Source organism: Plectropomus leopardus, chromosome 11 (assembly GCF_026936395.1).
Source record: "Plectropomus leopardus strain MGB_pleo_1.0 chromosome 11, ASM2693639v1, whole genome shotgun sequence".
Taxonomy (NCBI): domain Eukaryota; kingdom Metazoa; phylum Chordata; class Actinopteri; order Perciformes; family Serranidae; genus Plectropomus; species Plectropomus leopardus.
This window is the reverse complement of record NC_142186.1, coordinates 11,520,702-11,540,404: the sequence shown is the minus strand read 5'-3', so window position 1 is coordinate 11,540,404 and position 19,703 is coordinate 11,520,702. Positions and strand designations below refer to the sequence as shown.

Sequence of the window (19,703 nt, the reverse complement as noted above, 5' to 3'; positions counted from 1 at the left end):
ATCTAAACTATCCCTTTGAGGTTTAAGTGTAAATAATGCTAATAGCATTATTGTACCTCAGCATAGTTTAAAAATGATTGCATTTACCTTAATTAATTACTGATTTGATGCATCACACAGTGAGAAAGGTGTGGTGAAGTTTGGTCATAGTCTGTGTGTGTGTGTGTGTGTGTGTGTGCATGTGTGTGTAGGAGTGATTCTGACACATGGTAAATGTGGAGAGAGCGACTGTGAAGGAGAATATGAGAAAGAACCAGAGTGTGTTCTTTGGAAAGCTGATCATGCAGAAGGCAAACTGTGCAAAAAGAGTGAGGGAGGCAGAAATAACCAGAGCCAGAATGAAAGAAAAGACAAATGTGAGGAAATAGATGAGAAATGATGTGAGACAGGAAGCTAAGGAGGACAAGTCAGGAGGCATGCTTGTGCGAGGATCAGATGAAGTTTTTGGACTGTGTGGTGATGGTTATTGACTGTCCTGATGGAACAGAAGAGACAATCTGAGAAAATTTAGATCCTCATAGATGCAGCAAGGAGATATCTGGATGTTGTGGGGATGTTGTATACATGATATATTTATAATAGGGTGTAAAATGTATTATTATTATTATTATTATTATTGTTGTTGTTGTTGTTGTTGTTATTGTTATTATTACCATATTATTATTATTATTATCCAGTAGGTGGCGATAATGCAACTTCTTGGATGCCAATAGTCATTAAAAACCAATGAAGAAGAAAAAGTTGCGGCACACCTATGATGTTGACTAGCAGGTTCATGCAGGGTCTGCTAAATGCTAAAACGCCCATGATGACTTCTGATGTACCCACTGTTTTTTTTTTTTGGTTTTTTTTTAACGATAATCTCCGTCACAGTTTGAACTGTCTGCAAACTTTTTGGTGCGCATTGGGACAGAGAGGCTGAGTGGACTGGTTAAAGTGGGGCAGAGAGGCCAGGTGGACCTGTGGAGTGGACTCTGGCGTTGGGAATGAAACGGCAGAGAAGCTGTGCAGATTTTGCAGGACCTCGTGGTGCACCAGACTCACTCAAAGGTGTTCAGATAGGTGAGTAGCTACAAAAACACAGTCTGTAATGATTGTAACTATGTCCGGAAGATGGTAAACGTTGCAAGACAACCTAGCGTTGCATGTGTGCACTGCAGCCTGTGCAAAAACTGCTGCCAGCATCACTAAAGGCTCAGAGATTTCCCTAATGACACCATCAGGGAACATCATTAATTTCCCCTGAAATTAAAAATAAAATAAGGGCAACAACTGCACTGTAATGTGAGGTTTAAACTAGTGAAGATCAATTTTAAGAGCTCCTTTGTGCTTTTTAAATTTTTTTTTAAATTAATTTTTCACATATTAAAAAACAGGTACCCCTCTGTGCTTTTAACAAATCTGCCTTGAGCAGCAGTTTATATCAGATATGGTTATTCCTGGTTAAAGTTTCTTAAAAATTATATCTAGTTAAACTAAAGTCCATTTTCAGTGTATAGGCCTATGAAAAACTGCGTAAAACTGGCCTTAAGTTTCAAAGGGAAGGTACGCAAGATTTAAGGTGTGCAGTGAGTCGCAACCAGATAAAACTTCTCCTACAACTGCTACACTGATCAGTGTGTGTGTGTGTGTGTGTGTGTGTGTGTGTGTGTCTGATACTTTCTGATCCCCAAGTGAGAGGAACGATTTTGGGCCTTATTAAGATCTAATATTCTATTAAAAGCGTGCCCGTGCTGCAGTGCAGTTGTGGAGGCAGTGAGGGGTTTTGGCCGCTGGGGGGCAGTAGTTACACATGGATAAAAAGTAAACTCACCTCAGGGGACACAGCAGAGTACAGGGACAAAAGAGGCGATGTTGAGGCCAACAAGACGCGCTGGGCGGGTTAGCTGTCGCCACTGAGGGCGTGTAAATTGTTGTTTTCGCTTATTTATTCTTTATTTTGGCTGCTTATAAGGAGAAAGCAACACTATAGTCGTGAGAACATGACAGATTCAATAATAATGTGGAGGCTGACTCCCTACAGTAGCAGGTGTGCATTAAAGGCCTGCCAGAAACTTGGATGACTGAATGTTTCTTTCTGCTGTAATCAGCGCATGGGCATCATTAGCTGTGCATGTGCTGATAGTGATGTTTGTCCTCATAACAAAATAGAGCAGAAAATGTTACAGCAGACCAAATAAAAGTCGCTGTAACTGATTTTCATTTGATTTTTGTTTGCATTTAATCAATGAGATATGTTTCTCAGCAGTTCTAGCTCTAACTCTGATTGGACAGAAGTGGCTATTCATTCAGTCTTAGTACAAAAAAATTAAATGTCAATGAAGCCAACAAGATTTTTGACAAACAAATAGACCACCAACCTTCACATTAAGATGCTTTGCGGTGTTCTGCTGCAGTCAATACCCTGGGCTCTACATTATCTGACTGGGTATTTTACATGCTTTATCTTATGCTTGATAGACTAATTCTGCCCTGCTGAGCACATTCTGCTCTCTACAGCAATATATCCACTGCAGCAATCTATACTCTGCATTACTCTTTCTCTCCATTTACTCCACCAACGGGCCAGCTTTTCTTGTCTTTCTTGTGCTGGCCTGTGGCTACATGTAGCCATTACAATAAAAAAAGGAATAAGAATAAGAAATGGTTATGGCCATTCCTGTATATGGGATTGGCAGCTTGGACCCAGAGACATTAGTCCTTCTTTGAGACCAATAGACTTTCTATATGAGCTGTCTAACAGCTAATTATCACAGCAGGACCGAGGTCGTTTCACTTTAATTCTCTTAATTAAAAATGGAAACACAATCTCAATGTCATTTACTTATGTCAGAGCACATTCTTAATTATTTTGTGACAGATTGAACGTGACCAACTTCAGAAACTTTTAGGTTTTAACCCATTTAAGAATTCCCTTTGTTAGAGTCTGTACGTTGTAGTCTATATAATGTGCGTCAGGTTAATTGTAGATGTAGTGTCATTATATACTAATAATAAAAAGGTTTGACGTTATAGACAATACTCATTTGTTGTATGTTTTTGCATGCAATATTGTGGTTTAAGTTCATTATTATTATTTTTATTATTTCATTATAAAATTCTATCTCCAATTTAAGTATATTTTGATATAGGATTAGTGGGTAAAAAATGATTACTGATGCATCTTGATGCATCAAAATTTTATTTTTTCTCACTGTGTGACTACTTGCTACTTATAAAACACAGCGCATTTGTAATGACCCATAGTTAAAATAAAGAAATGAATTTGCTTCTGTTATAGTTTATTGATACAATAGTAGTAACTTGTTCTGTCATAATACTGGAACTTCTAATTTGGAATACTTTGAAAAAAAAGATAACATTTTCAATACTTGGGGAAAATTACTTTGAGAGCATAAAACTTAAATTTTTTAAATTTAAAAATAAATATAATACTGCAGGCTAAAGCATGACAATGGAAACTTTTCTTGGTTAGTAGCAATGAACAGCAGACTGACTGTAGTAAACATTTACAAGAGAGAGCAGCAACATCCAGTTGGTACCAGTCTATCAATACTGTGGAAAATGAGTAATGAAATCATTTCAAATATTCAAACATTAAAGCGACGCACATGATGATAGGCCTGTTGTTTTTACCATCCAGCTGCTTCAGCTTAAAGGAGTATACAGCCAGGTCTTACAAATGTTTAGAGGCGATTGTAATGTCAAGAATTGGGTTCCAAATTTGTGATTATTGACTTTTCTGCATCAAGACATAACCTGTCATCATGGTGCATCTAAGAATCAATTATTTTGACTAAAGATGTTTTGCTCTGACATGATTACCTGGATGTATTTATGTTTCTGCAATTAACAGTGATCACATTTGTTAAATGGGTGCCCAACAGAGTTCACTTAAATTCTTACACTTTCTCATCTTAGCGAGCTTTTCAACTCAGGTGTGCTCTAAAAGATGTGCTGCAAACACAGTATCTGTACAGAGCGTATGAATAATGCAGGCCACTGTCGATGTGCTCACATTAGAGTGGACTCTCTCCTCAGCCGCACGCATGGGAAAAGACTGATTGAGGACATGGTCAATTGGAGTTGCTCTAAAGTTATATGAGAGCTTTCTTGCTCATTGGATACACCTCGATCCTCCTCCACTACCCCTCTCTCCTCCTTTTCTTCCTTCACCAATACTGTAAAGTGTCATGACTCTGTCCTTCAGACCTCTAATTATCTGGTGTCATTATTTGTCCCAACTGAAGCTTTCATACCAGCGTGTGAGATCTCAGTTAAACTTGTGGCATGAGCTCAACCACTCGCTAAAATGAACTGGCACGACTGGCTACATGAATGAATGATATGTTTGGCTAACTTAAGTTTTCATGTTAAAAATACGTAGAGGTGAATGGAGTTTTGCAAAATTATCTAAAGCTTCGATATGTTTTCTCATTAGATGTCAACGGAAAATGTGCAGTAGATAAATACCATAAAGTCCTCTCATCACATGAACAGCATCACTCATCACTCATCACTGTACAGGTATTAGTGGGATGGATCATATCAGTGAATATCTGGTCAGCATAGCAAACATGATCTCACATAGCCCCAGTCGTAATTAGTAGTAATACAGCACGCTTTTCCACTCGTCAATAACCTCCTGTAGAAGCCGCTTTCTTCGATTCTCCAAAGTAATTATTATGCTCTGTTGTCTGGGCGCCTCAATTAAAATTGGCTTTCTCCATTAATTCCCTGAAATACCACAAAGGCTTAGAAGCACACAGGTGATTAATGGTTATTTCCCAGATTTTGTAATTCTTATTTGTGTACGTTTGCACACACTAACACACACAAGCTCACCCCCCTTCCCTGATTTTTCTAACGACAACTGTGGCTGGGCATTATATTGATATCATATTGATATAGATATATGAGATTTTGGTTCAGGATGCACCAATTGTGAATTTCTGGCAGTGTTTAAAATAACAATTAGGTCTTAGCCAATACCGCTGTTTTTCTTTGTTTTGTTTTTGCTGTTGTTCATTATTTAGTTGATTTTTTTCTTTTAAGATTATTTTTAGGGCTTTTTGCCTTTACTTTGATAGGACAGCTTAGGTCTGAAAGGGGGAGAAAGAGGGGATGACATGCAGCAAAGTCCTGAGCCTTTAATGTAACTTTTCACATGAAAAACATATTACTTAAAAAACTCAAAAGCTGCTTCAAAAACCTATATCTATATCTATATATCTTTATCCATATATCCATATATATATGTGTGTGTGTGTGTGTATATATATATATAAGAGCTTTGCTGCTTTTTGCAGCTATATATAATAAACAAATTAACTTAACATTCACTTAGCAAGTCAGAGCTTGGGGCCGTCTCCCTTATGTACTATATATATATATATATATATATATATATATATATATATATGTATACACACACATGCGTGCCTGTTATACAGAACAGGCACTCAGCACAAGAGCAATAGAGGCCGGGGTCTACCACACCAGGCAGGACCCAAAGTGCAGGTTGTGCACAGAGGCCTCTGAAATAGTCCAGCACATAACAGCAGGGTGTAAGATGCAGGCAGCCACAGCGTACATGGAGCGCCATAACCAAGTGGCTGGCATCGTGTACAGGAACATCTGTGCTGAGTTTGGGTTGGAAGTCCCAAGCTCCAAATGGAAGACTCCTCCAAAGGTGGGGGAAAATGACGGGGCCGAGATTCTGTGGGACTTCCAGATCCAGACTGACAGACTGGTAATGGCTAACCAACCAGACATCGTAGTGGTCGATAAACAACAGAAGAAGGCAGTAGTGATAGATGTAGCAATCCCGAATGATTGCAACATCAGGAAAAAGGAAACGAGATGCTCGAGAAATACTAAGGGCTGAAAGAGGAGCTAGAGAAGGTGAGGGCAGTGGTAGAAACAGTGGTTGTCGGAGCACTCGGGGACAGTGGCTGCAGCATATACCAGGAACAGCATCTGTGATCTCAGTCCAGAAGTGTGCAGTCCTAGGAACAGCTAAGATACTGCGCAGAACCCTCAAGCTCCCAGGCCTCTGGTAGAAGACCCGAACGTGAAGGAAGAAACTGTCCCCCCCAGAAAAGGGGATACGGCAAGAAGGGAAATGTATATATATATATATATATATATGTGTGTGTGTGTGTGTGTGTGTTAAGTTAATTTCCGTCTATTATATCTTGCTGCAAAAACATCAAAAGATTTTTCTTTTAAACAGCTGCATTTATCTAAATTTCTTGCCAAAAACTACAGTTCATAAGATTACATTAAACACATCACAAGAACATTATAAATTAATGTCACACACTTCTCATTTTTACCGAAGAGAGCTTAAACGCATCATAGTGTAACTCCATGCAACCTCCGTCAGCAGTTTTTCCGGCCACCGCCTGCTAATGGCTTTAGCTAACCAGCTCTCTGCCAGCTGATTTATGCAGGGGCTTGCTGTTTACAATGTAGCTTATCAGAGAAACAATGGAATGCGTCCCCTGACACGTTGATCTTTTCTTTCCTTTTAGCCTGCGCAAAATTGATGTTACACAATGGAAAAACATCGGCCACTGCCATCAGTGCATCTCTAGTTTCTGGTTTGAAACGCTGCATTACAATAAAGGGATGTGATATTTTAAACTTGTTGTCACAATACTAGAATTTGTAACTTTAATGCAAAACCTTGAAAAATATTCATATTTGCTACCATTTTCAATACCGCTTGGACAAGAATTTACAATGTATTTTTAAAATGATAATAAATGAAACAAGGCTATAACATGACAACTTTTCTTTTCTTGGTTTGTCGCAGAGATTAGCAGAATGATTGTAGTGAATTTTTTTTACTTCAAGGAAAACAATATTCTTCCTGTGGAAATGCACATGTTTAGAAGCTTCCGAGATTCTGACATTTTCAAAATGCAATGAAGTGCTGTTAAGAAGCTCTTTGCTTTTGGATGTGCAATTTCTGTTTTCATTTTCCTCTTGATTTGACGACGTAGACGTGTGTCTGATGGCAACAAAGGCCTGGCAAAAAGTCCCTTTAAATGAAATTGAATTAAATTGAGAGGAGACAGCGAGTGAGAGGAGGTGTGGTTATAGAGGGCACTGCAGCTGTTTGTATGTCAACTCACAGTTTCAGAGAAGAGAAAACGAGAGTTGTATTGATAGTGTCGATACTGCAGAAAACCTGTATTGAAACTACTCAGAATCGATATGTATTGATAAATTGATATTTTTGACAAAACCAGAACTTACCAGACTGTTGTAGCTGTTGAATTATTTGTCTTTACCCACATAGTTATTATATCCAGATTACTGATGGTTATTAATCAAAATCTCATTGTGTAAATATGTTGTGAAAGTACTAGTTGTCAACCAGACAATATAATATTGAAGTATTTGGCCAAAAATTTGGCGATATTTGATTTTCTCTATTTTGGCCAGGCCTAATCATAACAATGGCAATAATGAAGACCGATAAATATTTTACGTGGCCTTTGCATGTTGTTGTTAACCACAGAAATTTGCATTGTTATTAAGCTTTAATCAACAGTATTGAGACTTTAGATATATTCAGCTACAATATCCAAACTACAGGATGAGAAAAGTTTATATTTATTTGACTCTCTTGAAGGAAAATGTAAATTTGTGATACACCATTCTGTAGTATTTCACCTCCTTTGTTGATTTAATTTATCTCAATGGAATTAAATTGAGACCAGGCCAACCAGTGTCTATCAATCCACCAGTTATCATCACCTCAGAGTGTTTAATTGAAAAAGAGAAAATGAAATGAATCGAAATAGAATCAATTTTCCACAGACTCCACAGGGAATTATGCAACAGACTAAGAATGGTGCAGTTGCACCTTTTGTTGCTAGGGTTGTACTTGAACTCCAGACCTTCTTTTCTGAGAGTGTGGAGAGGAAAAAGAGCAAGGTATCACGTCTCTGCTGGAAGTGACAGCTCTTATCGAGTTTTTCTCCGCTCCCTTCCATAAAGTGTTGTTTTCATTCTCACCATTGTCCTCATTGCTACAGTGTATTTACTCCTCTTTCCTTCCCTCTAATTCTCTCTCCCCTGGTCTGTCCTCCTCTTCGTGGCGACTGTTTAGATTCAGCTGCTGTGACATAGCCTCACCACTGACACGCATGCACACACACAGACACACACACACACACACACACACACACACACACACACACACACACAAACACACACACACAATGCACCATTTACTGAAACTGTACATGCTAAGATGTAAATAACCTGAACTCCGCCTGAACCTCCCCATCCCCTCTACACACACACACACACACACACACACACACACACACACACACTAATAAATGTGTGCAAGCCCAGATGCTGCACTGTAATTGGCCACTGTGGCTTCCTGCTGTGGAGAAGATATTTTTAATGCACACACTTAAAGACACACACACACTAATCCTTGCCTCTGCAACATCTGCCACATCCCCCAACACATGTGCTGGTTAAATGCAACCACACACTCACACACAGGCACACACACACACACACACATGCACACACACACACACACACACGCACACACACACACACACACACACAAGCACACGGCATGGACGTACCCAGTGCAATCATACGGGCAGCCCCTCCCTGTTTAACCACCAGGCCTGACATCAGTTCTAAATAAAATGATGCGGTTGTTCACCGAAAGGCACAGCCTCGCCCTCTGAGACTTCAGCTGCTGCTTTGTGTTTTTTTTTCTTCTCCAGCGGTGTTTCCTTTGGATTGTTTCCTGTGCTGTGTGGAGAGGCCTCTGGAACAGTGTTTGGATCATGTGACACTGAACATTTCCACTTAAACTTATAGTGAGCGTGAAAAGTACATTTGGATTGTGATACAAACATCGATCTGAGCCAGCTTACTGTTATAGAAATATGTTGACTGTGGGGCACCGAATATTCTTATTCTTCTGTCATATATAAAAAGTTACTGTGTTGGATCCTCATATTAAATATGAGGATTAAATAAGTTTCAAATAATGCAGTAAACATTAGGGCTGCACAAATATGGGAAAAATTATGGTCATGAATATTATTATTATCAATATTGAGATAAAGGCTATTTATCACAATTATTGTTTGTAGGGAAAAAATATTTTAAATGCTCTTTTTACATTTAAATAAACAGAGCATTGCTTTAACCTTCCTGCTAATGTAAGTCTACTAATCTCTGCATTCGAATTAGAAAATAAGGTTCTTCTTCACCAGAATTCAATGCATCTTCTATGGATAAGTATCTTTAAGTATTTTTTAACAGTGGTCACAGTTCACAGCTGTCATGGATGTTGATGCTGGACAGGGATGGGGATTAACAGTAACAGTCCAATAATGTTAGTGACATTATTCTTCTTGGCTTTCATGCATGCATCATTCTGAAGTTGGTGGTGATTTTTTTAGGAGGTTTAACAAGTTGACTGAGTTGCTTTGTGGCGCAGACACGGGGCTCATGAACTCTTTGCATAGCCTGTGATTTCTTCTCTGTAAATCCGAAACACTTCTGAGCAACGCGTGATGATGGCTAATGATGGATGGTTTTCATTTTGCCCGTCTGCACTTGGAACATTTAGGAAAGTTTTCCACACGCTGCTGTGACATGGTGCAGGTGTTGCCATGTGACAGCTCTTTAGAAGTGGAGGCTTGTATTAGTTAAGGGGGCACTTGATTTCATATGCAGTAGTTTTCTCTAAGCAAGCATGCATTTTAAAACGTCAATATTGCAATCATTTTTGCTAAAAAATCTTGTTGGAAGCTAATAATTTTGATTGGGATGATTTTCAATTATTTGTGCAGCACGTACTAAACAGATGTAAACTAATCCCAGTGAGCAAATACCTCAGGCTTCAGAATGCTCTGTTTCCAACAGGTGTGGTTTCCAACGTCCATCACAAGCTGACGTCAACTTGTGATGGATTTTCTTACAGGGTTGTGTGCTCCTCCCCCCACCCCCAAATGATGTCACGTACACACTGTGAAGTTACGTATTTGGCATAAAGTTTCACTGGTTGGGTTTGGTAAGATTATAAAGATAGGAGAAGAAACATGTTGATGACATACTGTGATTTTAATGTCCTTTACGACATCTGTTGCATGTCTGTCCATCCTGGAAGAGGAATCCATCCTCAGCCACTCTTTCTTGGGTTTTTACCAGATTTTTCAACCATCATAGGTTTTTTTTGGGAGTTTTTCCTTTGTTGATGTGAGGGTCTAAGGACAGAGGGATATTGTATCCTGTAAAGCCCTCTGAGGCAAGTGATTTGTAATAATGGGCTTTATAAATAAAACTGAATTGAGTTGAATACCTTAAAGTAACTCAAAGTTCCCCAATGTGTGAATTGGTCACATGATCCAGCCCCCCTGAAGCAGTGGTTTATACACAAATCGCTGGCTAATGATTACATGGGTTATGATATGAATTGTGGTGTATTACTCTTCGTAGGTAAACGTATGAACAGCGCGTGAGAACAGTCTGTCCAGGCACACTACTGCAGAGTTTACATTATGTTGCCCACACTGCTACATGTAGCTACATGCTAACATCAGGGAAGCATGTAATCTTCAATGTTGTTAATTTCTTGAATTGAATTTTGATTATATTCATATTGGAACATGTCTGGTAACGTGGATTTTGGTTGAGAAGCTTTTATTGGTGAGTTTGTTACAGTAGAAAGTGGTAGTGAAGACATATGAGAAACGCTGACCAATCAGAGTGAGTTTTTTGCAGAAGGGGGACTTAAAGAGACAGACGCTTAAATGGAGTGTCTTAGACAGAAAGTGAATGCAGGTGGTCCAGCACGGACAGTATGAGGAATATGAAGTGTAAAAATGTTCTAGTTAAAACCCAGAATACAAGTATGAACCTGTGAATGCGCATAATAGCTCCCCTTGAGTGTTTTCAGTCTGTGTTACTTTCTTACCTGCTTTTTCTCTTCTCATACTCACCTTCTTCTGTCCCCAACTTAAGCTGAAATTTCATCATCAACCCTTTTAACATGAGCTCATTTTATGCTAAAAAGACACAATTTCCTCAAATTTCATACCTGTGACTGTAGGCTAGAGGCGACAGTTCAATTTTAATTTTCTGTTTACTGGAAGAGTTGCTTCCCATATTTGTTTAGCTGAAGTAAACAGTGCTTTGACATTATGTTTTTCAACAAATAACGTGTGATATAATATTAAACTTGCTCATAGGTATTTGAGGTTGGAACTCTACAAAATTGTAATGCATGTCCATGCCCTAATTTTGTAATACTGATAAGTGCAACTTATGACCAAAATATGATCTGAAATGGCAGGACTTATTTTTGTATTTGTGTGTAATTAATATGTCTATAGATCTGTGTCTGTCAAATTATTTTTTTTATTATAAGATATTCTTCACTTTGGTGCAAAAATGATAAAAATCCAGTATTAGCCTACCATACAGCAGTCTGGTTCATTGTTTGCCCATCAATGTTCTGCACACCTTCAGAAACTGTTAAGTGATAGCCAGCATGGTATCAACAATATGGCATTGACTGGAGACAAATTTCTATAATCTCCTGGTATATATTATCATGTCATACCATCCACCCATAGCAGCTGGCTATAGAGTCTTAACTCTTTACATACAGTCTGTGGTCTAAATGTTGGTCATTTTTTCTCTATAAGACAATTAATTAGTATGCAAGGGAGAAACGTGCAGAAGCTTTGATTTCCAAAAGACAGGGGTTTTTTTGTAAAATTGTGGGAAATGAGAAAGACTTTTTTTCTTTAATGCAGAGCGTTTTAAGTCCGAGAGGCAGTGCTGCTTTGTCCGAGTTGGGGGAGAGATCGGTCCTCCATCTCTCGATGAGCATTAACTATCTGCTAACCTTACTAGTTAAGAGAGACCGAGGGAGGGAGGGGTGAGCAGAGAGAGAGAGAGCGATGGATGTATCAAACAGCAGCCCCCTGCTGAGCGGGGAATGGAAAAGCTGCTGGCACCAACATGAATATTTCAGCAGATAGCTACAGCTCTCTGTACCCCCCCCTCTCTCTCTTGCTCTCTGTCTGTCTGTCTCACCTTTTCCTTCTTCTCACTTCCCTCCCTCTTAACCCTCCACCACCACCCACCCCCTGCTCCTCTCCCTTTACTCTCTTGTGGAGTGGACAGTGATAATGAAGAGAGTGATAGAGATGGAAAGAGTGAGACATAGAGAAGAGAGAGACCTGCTCAGACTGAATTCTGGGTAGCCAAATCAGAAAATGGCTCCTGAATATAAATCTGGGAAAGCAGCAGCAGCAGCAGCAGCAGCAGAGTGTTGCCTCAACTTGGCTGTTTCCCCAACCCCCCCGCTAGACACTTGTGATGGTTTGGCCTGGGGTAGTTAGACAATAAAAACAGAACGAATGGAACAAAACAAATATCAGCAGGCAGGGAGTTTCTCTGGAGACCTAAATAGATTTTTAACTGCTATTTTTTCAATAATTTAACAACCCCAATCCTTATCTGCTTTTTATTTTTAGCAATCTTGTTATTTTTTCAATTTTGAGTGTGCGTGTGTGTATTTATACGTGAGTCTATAGAGCTGTTCTGTGTATTGGGGCGATGATAAAGACAACCGATTGATCAATAGAAATCCCTTGATCAGTAATAACTGATGTTTATGATAATTACAAAAAGCTGCGATGCAAAATTTGGATGTGGAACGCACAATAAAGGTGAGCTGTTGCCTGGAGGAGGAATCTGTGTGATCTGAACTTGTTTTGTTTTTTCGCTTCCGACAAAAAAAAATAAAAAATAAAAATAAAGCGCTGTCGTAAATTTGTCTAGAAAGTGTATGTTTTAAGTTTGAGTAAAACAAGTCACCTGAGATTGGCAAATTCATTTGAATAATATTCAGACTTGATCCGTGTAGCAGCGTCTAGCTCATATTTTTGGCATCATACCCAAAATAAACAAAACCCCTGGGTTGCCAGGAGTTTGTCATCAGAAACTTTTAGGGAATAGGGGATTTTAATGTGTCTCACGCATCACATTTAAAAAGATTTTGCCACTGATTCGTTAAAACCCTCACCTCATAATTTTTTTTAATAACATTGTTTTTTAAGGCTATTATCTGATTCATTGGTAAAAAAAAACTAAACTGATATTTTCCATTTGGGACTTTGGTGAGGTTGATGTACAAAGTTATTTAAATTTACAATCTACATTTATTTCATTTTTAAGTCTCAAGTTGAGTTAAAATGTAACACCTGTAAAGCCTTAAGCCGATAAAGAAAAGTGGAGCAGCACTTTAGGCCATAATGACTCCTTCTAATGGCTCTATTCCCCTGCTTGGCTTGTTTTGTTGTATCAGCCCATTGTATGGGCTAATTCAGTTGGTTTCTGTTGGGGTTGTAAGAGAAGCGTTGCTGATAGTGCCAATAGAAGAAGCCAGCCAAATAGCCTCCAACCTAGATATACCGTACAGATACTGCCTCATTATTTCTACTTGTTTATTTTTCTGCATCAGTGTTCGTGCCAAGACGTCTGAAGCTGGTTGACATTTGTTTGGATAACAATAAGTGGATCCTACATTTGCCATGATGGAAATAATAGCGTCCCTTCCCTCCGTGACCCTGCTTGTCTGAGATTGCCCAAGTCCTTCAAACTCCATACCAACAAATCTGTAATCTCCACGCCCAAGTCAAGACAATCCTGATGATCTTTTCTCCGATTTTAGAAGGCTCCAACCAATCAAATGGGACATTACAGACAATAGAGAGCCACATTAAATGGTGTGTTTACATTGAAGAAAGCACCAGAAAACTACATGTTGATCTGAAGGAATACCAGGGGCGTAAATACAGACAATACAGGCAGAGAGAGAGAGCCCTCCAATAACATGTTGGAGAATAAACCCTTTTGAGCGTTTCAGATTGCCACCCGGAAAATATGCCTGTTTTCAAAAGAGAACTAACATTAAATCTAAATAATCAAAATAAAAAAAATCAAAATAGTGCTATGTTATACATGCCCTCAAAAAGATAAACACAACTCCGGCTTGGTTTTTCTACTTTTTTTTTCTATTTTGTAAATTAACATCAATCTTTAACCAGTGTATTAGGGCTGTATGGACCTCTACTACCCAGATTATGCTCTTTGAATTGGATTGGGTAGTTTAATATGAATATTCGATAATTAAGTTTGTTTTCCCATCCAAAGTTTTAAAGTTTGAACAGGCTGCGCAGGACATCCAGTGGGACAGCAGCATTCACCTCATGTAGTAAACAAGGTAATGGTGCTAACAACGGATTGCAAATGTGCAACAACATTTTTGCTGACAAATTCAAGAGTCTGTATCATATTAACTCACTGTGAGCTGTATTTCACTAATTCCTCACCTGCCTGCATAAGCTGCAAAGAGTAGTGTGAAAGTCAAGAGCACTCACTCTGCAGCAAAATCGTGGGACCAAAACGTCCCCAGAAGTAAACTTTACAGAAAAAACAAAACAACTGCTGGACTTGAAGCAATCTCAGTCAATTTAGGGTCTCTGATGATTCTCGCCTCCGACTTTCAAGGGGCAGCCCTAAAAATTCTATGCTTCCTCGACATATTTTACATATTTTTGTCATAGACGTTTACAGAAGTGACTGCAGGGGAAAATGTATGTTGATGTTGTCCAATGTTAAGTCTCTATTTGTTTGTGTGACAAGGCAATATGAGCTGTGCAAGCTGAGTTGTGTGTGTGCTTTATAACTATTTAACTGCCATGCAATGGGTCCCATCGTATCTATCTTACGCCACTGAGGTATATAACATGTTTTTTCTCCACACACAAAAAATATATTACTAAAATGAAATAAAGATGAATAATTAATCAAAATAATACAATAAAGAAATGAAAATACAAAAGCTTTTTAATCCAATGCTGTTTTGCAGAAGACTGAATGTTTCAAAGTCGGGGAAAAATTGAGAGAAAACATCATTGTTAAAAATATTTTATAGTGTGGTGACATCATCTAATCTCAAAGGCGGACTTCTTGCGAAAGGCAAGTGTAGTTAGTTTAAGGGAAACCCACTCATGAACTACTATAAAGCAGAAGTTTTGGTTCAGGGCAAACAATGCCTTTGGATCCTCGCCTGCTTGTTTCAGGTAGATAATTGATATCCAGGTATTGAGGTTGTAAAACTGTAATGACATCTGCATGGTAGGGTTAGATTCAACAACTAAAAGTTTTGAAAATATGATGGTTTGATATTTGCTGTCTGAAAACCAGCAAAAAATAATCTACATTTGTGTGGATTATATGCTCGAATTTTAACTATTCTTTGACTTTCCAACAAAATGATTTTGTGTGTTTTGAAGTATGCCTATAAGCCAGATTTTTAAGTCCATTTGTTTGCTCGACACGCCCAACCCTCCTTTCTCATGCCATCTGCCTGCCTACACCTACATGCAGGCAAGCGGACTTCAGATTTTTGCAGTATAGAAGTCTTTTTGTGGCTGTGCTGGCCTTGTTTTTGTTCAAATCATGTGCCAGTTTTAATGAATATCGTTTAGACTCTTCGAGCTTGTGTTCCCAGTGCGGTTCTCTGATTCATAGTTAATAACATGTTGAGTTTGCATCATGCAAAATGAAAAGGCCCACATTGCTTCTCGCATTAATACTGAACAAAAACACTCAAAGGATTCTGCAGATGTGCTGCAGAACTCACGCTCTAAATAATTAGTGCAAAGGCAATAATTAACTTTTGATAGAAAGGAATCCAAAATTAAGAGGAAGTGACAGCAAAGGGTGGAACTGGTTGAAATTGGGAATGAGCTACCGAAAAAATACAGCTCTGTAAGCATCATCCTTATTCTTGTGCTGGACAGCGGCTTGAGCTCCACAGTGCTGTCTGCAGTTGACCCTGCTCCTGACCTTCCTGTTGAAGGGTGCCAGCTAAAAGAGAGTTTCTTCACAGAGCCATCATTGGGTCCCAACTCAATATTAGCAAAGTGTTGTGTGCTTGAGTGTGTACTGTGTGAGGCTGAGTGTTGAAGCTATGGCTGGTTAGTTTTCCATCTGCAGACATGCCTGACATCATACAGGCCCAAAGTGCTTGCCCCTGGCCAAGATATGGACCAATGGTGACCTCTGATAACACTGCTGCTAAATATGAGTATCTGTGCGTGCATGTGTGTGTGTTGTGTGTAGCACAGCAGATAAGAGTGAAAGCGTGTGTGTGGAGCTGGAAAGGATGGCTGTGTGTGGCTGTTTCTGTGCATGTGTGTGTGTGTGCGCGCGTGTTTAATAGTCTGCTTAGTGTTTCATGGTGGTAAATCGTTCGTTCTGTCTCATCTCACACACCGCTGGACAGCAGAGTCTGCACCAACCTGATAACACACATGCGTGCACACATTGCACACACACACACACACACACACACACACACAAACTTTCACATACAGGCAGTAGCTTTCTCTCACACTCTCTTAAACACACACACATGCACCAAAGCCATGCACAGACTTCTCCCAACTTGACTTTACAGACCAGTAAATGCTGCAGCCTGTAGAGCATCAGCCAGTCTATTTGTCTGTGTGTCTGGTTACTGCCCTGCCTGTCTATCCCCTGCTGCCAAGGTCAGTATTGTTAGGAGAAGCTTTCACATCTGTTAGGCAGTGAAGCTCTGTGCTGCAGCAGGGTTGGAGATGTGTAAACATAATGTAAAGAACAAAACTCTGCACTTTAACCAGATTTAACCCGACAAAGGCTGCAATTTTCTTTACCTGATATTTTGTACATGTAACAAAAAAAACTACACATATGAATATGACGTAGCGAACATTTCTAACACTGCAAAAATAGAAAAATGCCCGTGCACAGCTTTAGTAAAGGTGCTGGTACTATGGAAAAAGTACAAACGTGTTAAGACAAACCACATATGTTGTGGCTACATACCACACTCAAGACAGGACTTTGAAAAGAGGATAAAGATTTTAATGGCGCAACACGTGTCGCTTACAGCTTCATCCTCTTTTCAAAGTCCTGTCTTGAGTGTGGTATGTAGCCACAACATATGTGGTTTGTCTTTACACATTTCTAACACTGCGTTGATGTGTTAGATGGTATATGGCAAACCGGGTATCGTTTAAGTGGATGGAAGCAGTAGGTAATGGTAACTGTCGATGGCATTGCCATTCATAATTAAAATACTTTAACTTTTTGATGTCCTCCGCTATGGAATTTACAACCCATGTTGCATAGCTCCCACACACAAAGGGAAAACAAATGCAATCAGGACATTACTAGAAAAACTACATAAAATAATAAGCACAAAACATGCATTCAGTGTATTTTATTCCATTCTTTGTAAACAGTATGGTACAACCGTTACAACACGTCATCATGCATGTGAAGTTTTCCCATCCTGCCATTCCACGTGACTGTTTGTTTTTTTCCGTGCCATCCAAAAGATGTTTTTTGTTTGCCAGCTACTGCCTGCCTGATTCCATGTGAACGCAGCATTAGTCAAAAGAAAGCTATTGATGTATTTCAGTAACACTTCTCAAAACCACCATAACCAAGTTTTTCACTTAAAACAATACCAACGTAGATACAGGAATAAAATACACAAGGCAGAAACCATAGTGCATAAAAGACATAAAAATGACTGATAAGGTAATCGAGCAAGGCTCAGCTGTGTGAAGTGCAGGGCTTAAAGTGGTCCCATGGACTGATTCTCCAGTCTCCCCTGTGGAGCTCTACAGGTCCTTCAGGGTTATCTTTGGTCTCTTTGTTGCCTCTCTATTTAATGGCCTTCTTGCCTGGTCCCTGAGTTTTGGTGCGCGACCCTCCCTTAGCAGGTTGGTTGGGGTTATGGATTTCACAGTGCTTAATGGAATGTTCAAAGTTTCCGATATTTTTTCAGAAGCCAACCCTGATCAGAACTTTTCCAGAACTTTTCCCCTGACCTCTTAAGAGAGTGCCCATTGCTTAGTGTTGCTGCAGAATCTGAGGCCTTTCAGAGCATGCACGTAGATACTGAGACCATGTGACACTTAGACTGAACACAGGTGGACTTTATTTTTTTTAAAAAGCATGTTATTTGAAAGTAATTGGTTGCACCAAGTGTCATTTAGGGGTTTCATAGCAAAGGAAGTAAACATGCACACATCACTCTGCATTTTATACAAGTATTAGTATTAGTACATTTTGTGGGGAAATTTCTTTATTTTCATTTTACTTCACTTATTTTTGACTAGGTCTGAGGTTTGTGTAGACAAAAACATTTTAAAAACATATATATAAATTACAGATAAAAGTGCAACAAAATAGAAAAAAAGGCTGGGGGCAAATACTCTTGCAGGACATGATGTGGTGTTTATTCTGTATTTAATCTAAGAAGGAAAGGAGTAATGAAGGATGAAAGGAAAACGTAAGGAAAGAAGGAAAGGATGCGAAAGAAAGTAGATAAGGGAAGAGGAGAGATGGGAGGACTGATAGGAGCAGAGGAGGTGGAGACGGAGGTGGAGAGCGGCCGGCCGGCTGCAGGGAGCAGAAGATGGAGGCGGGAGCAGATGAGAGAAGGATAGATAGGTGAGCAGAGGAGACAGAGAGAGCAATCAAATCTTTCCAACACCGAGGTTATTAAGCTATTGAAGTCACATAGAGCAGTAATAGATGGCAATGAAGTGTGTGTGCGTGAGCGTGTGTGTGGTGTATGTATAATGGAGGGTTAATACTGCTGGCTCTTAATGGTAATTTTGGCCTGTCACTCTTCTAAAGGCCATCGCTGTGGGCCATCAGCCAGCCGCACACAACCACTGGCAGCCTGCAAATGTCACCATTATCACAGTGAGCTGTGCAAGAGCGTGTGTGTGTGTGTGTGTGTGTGTGTGTGTAGAATTACTTTCTTATTTTCTGCCCAATAAGTCCTTGTTTCTCTGAGTTTCTCCATGTGTCTGTCCGTCTCTCTCTTTGTCCCTAACATTCTCTCTCACCTCCTCTTACTGTATTGACTCGTCAGGCTGTAAATATTTACATGTACCGAAGCCCCATCCATCGATCTCTGTCCATTTCTGTCTCACATTGACGGAGATCAGTTACATTCCCAGCTCTCTCTGTAATTGGCTTCTTTTTTTTTTTCTCTAGCCGTTGTTCATTATTTATATTGTCTATGTTTCCAAGAACCATAGCTCCAAATTTAACATTTCTTTTAAGTAACTGACAGCCAACATTGTCTCTCATGTGTAGAAAATGTTTTATCACCATGGGGCCGAGCTAAACCATTGATAATGCATGGGAACATGCTTGTCAAGAGAGAATTCAGTTTTTCTCTCTGGGAAAACGTTGTTGTGTTAGGGTATTTTTGGAAACCCGTGGTTTCTGTAGAAAATGTTCGGTACACGGCTGTTTTAGATGTCTTTTTTTCCCAACTAGAGATATATATTTTTGCCATTTTATGCAGCATTTTCAGTCGTCTGATAACAGATAATAAAAATAGTCAGTCTGGAGGTTTTGTTCCCTTTAGCCCACTTCATTTTCTCCCATTCATCGTTAATCAGAGAGCCTTGCCATGTGTCACGGACCTTGAACATACAAATAAAACATTTAAAACAGTGTGCATGGGCCTCACTTTGATTGAGTGGTACAAGGTCGGTATGGTGCTCTTAAAAGAGGTTATATTTGAGGCTTTCTCACTTGGCTGAGCC

General features: G+C 39.4%; 1 long non-coding RNA gene and 1 pseudogene across 1 annotated transcript in view; both read left to right on the top strand.

Moving 5' to 3' along the window:
• Positions 1-758: 758 nt before the first annotated feature.
• The window catches only part of LOC148188209 (uncharacterized), a 79,438-nt gene continuing 60,493 nt past the window's right edge, over positions 759-19,703 (top strand). Inside the window, exon 1 of the long non-coding RNA XR_015778053.1 lies at positions 759-1,062. This is a non-coding gene — a long non-coding RNA (uncharacterized LOC148188209). The remainder of the gene's footprint in view (positions 1,063-19,703) is intronic.
• On the top strand, positions 5,435-6,062 carry LOC148188210 (uncharacterized; annotated as a pseudogene).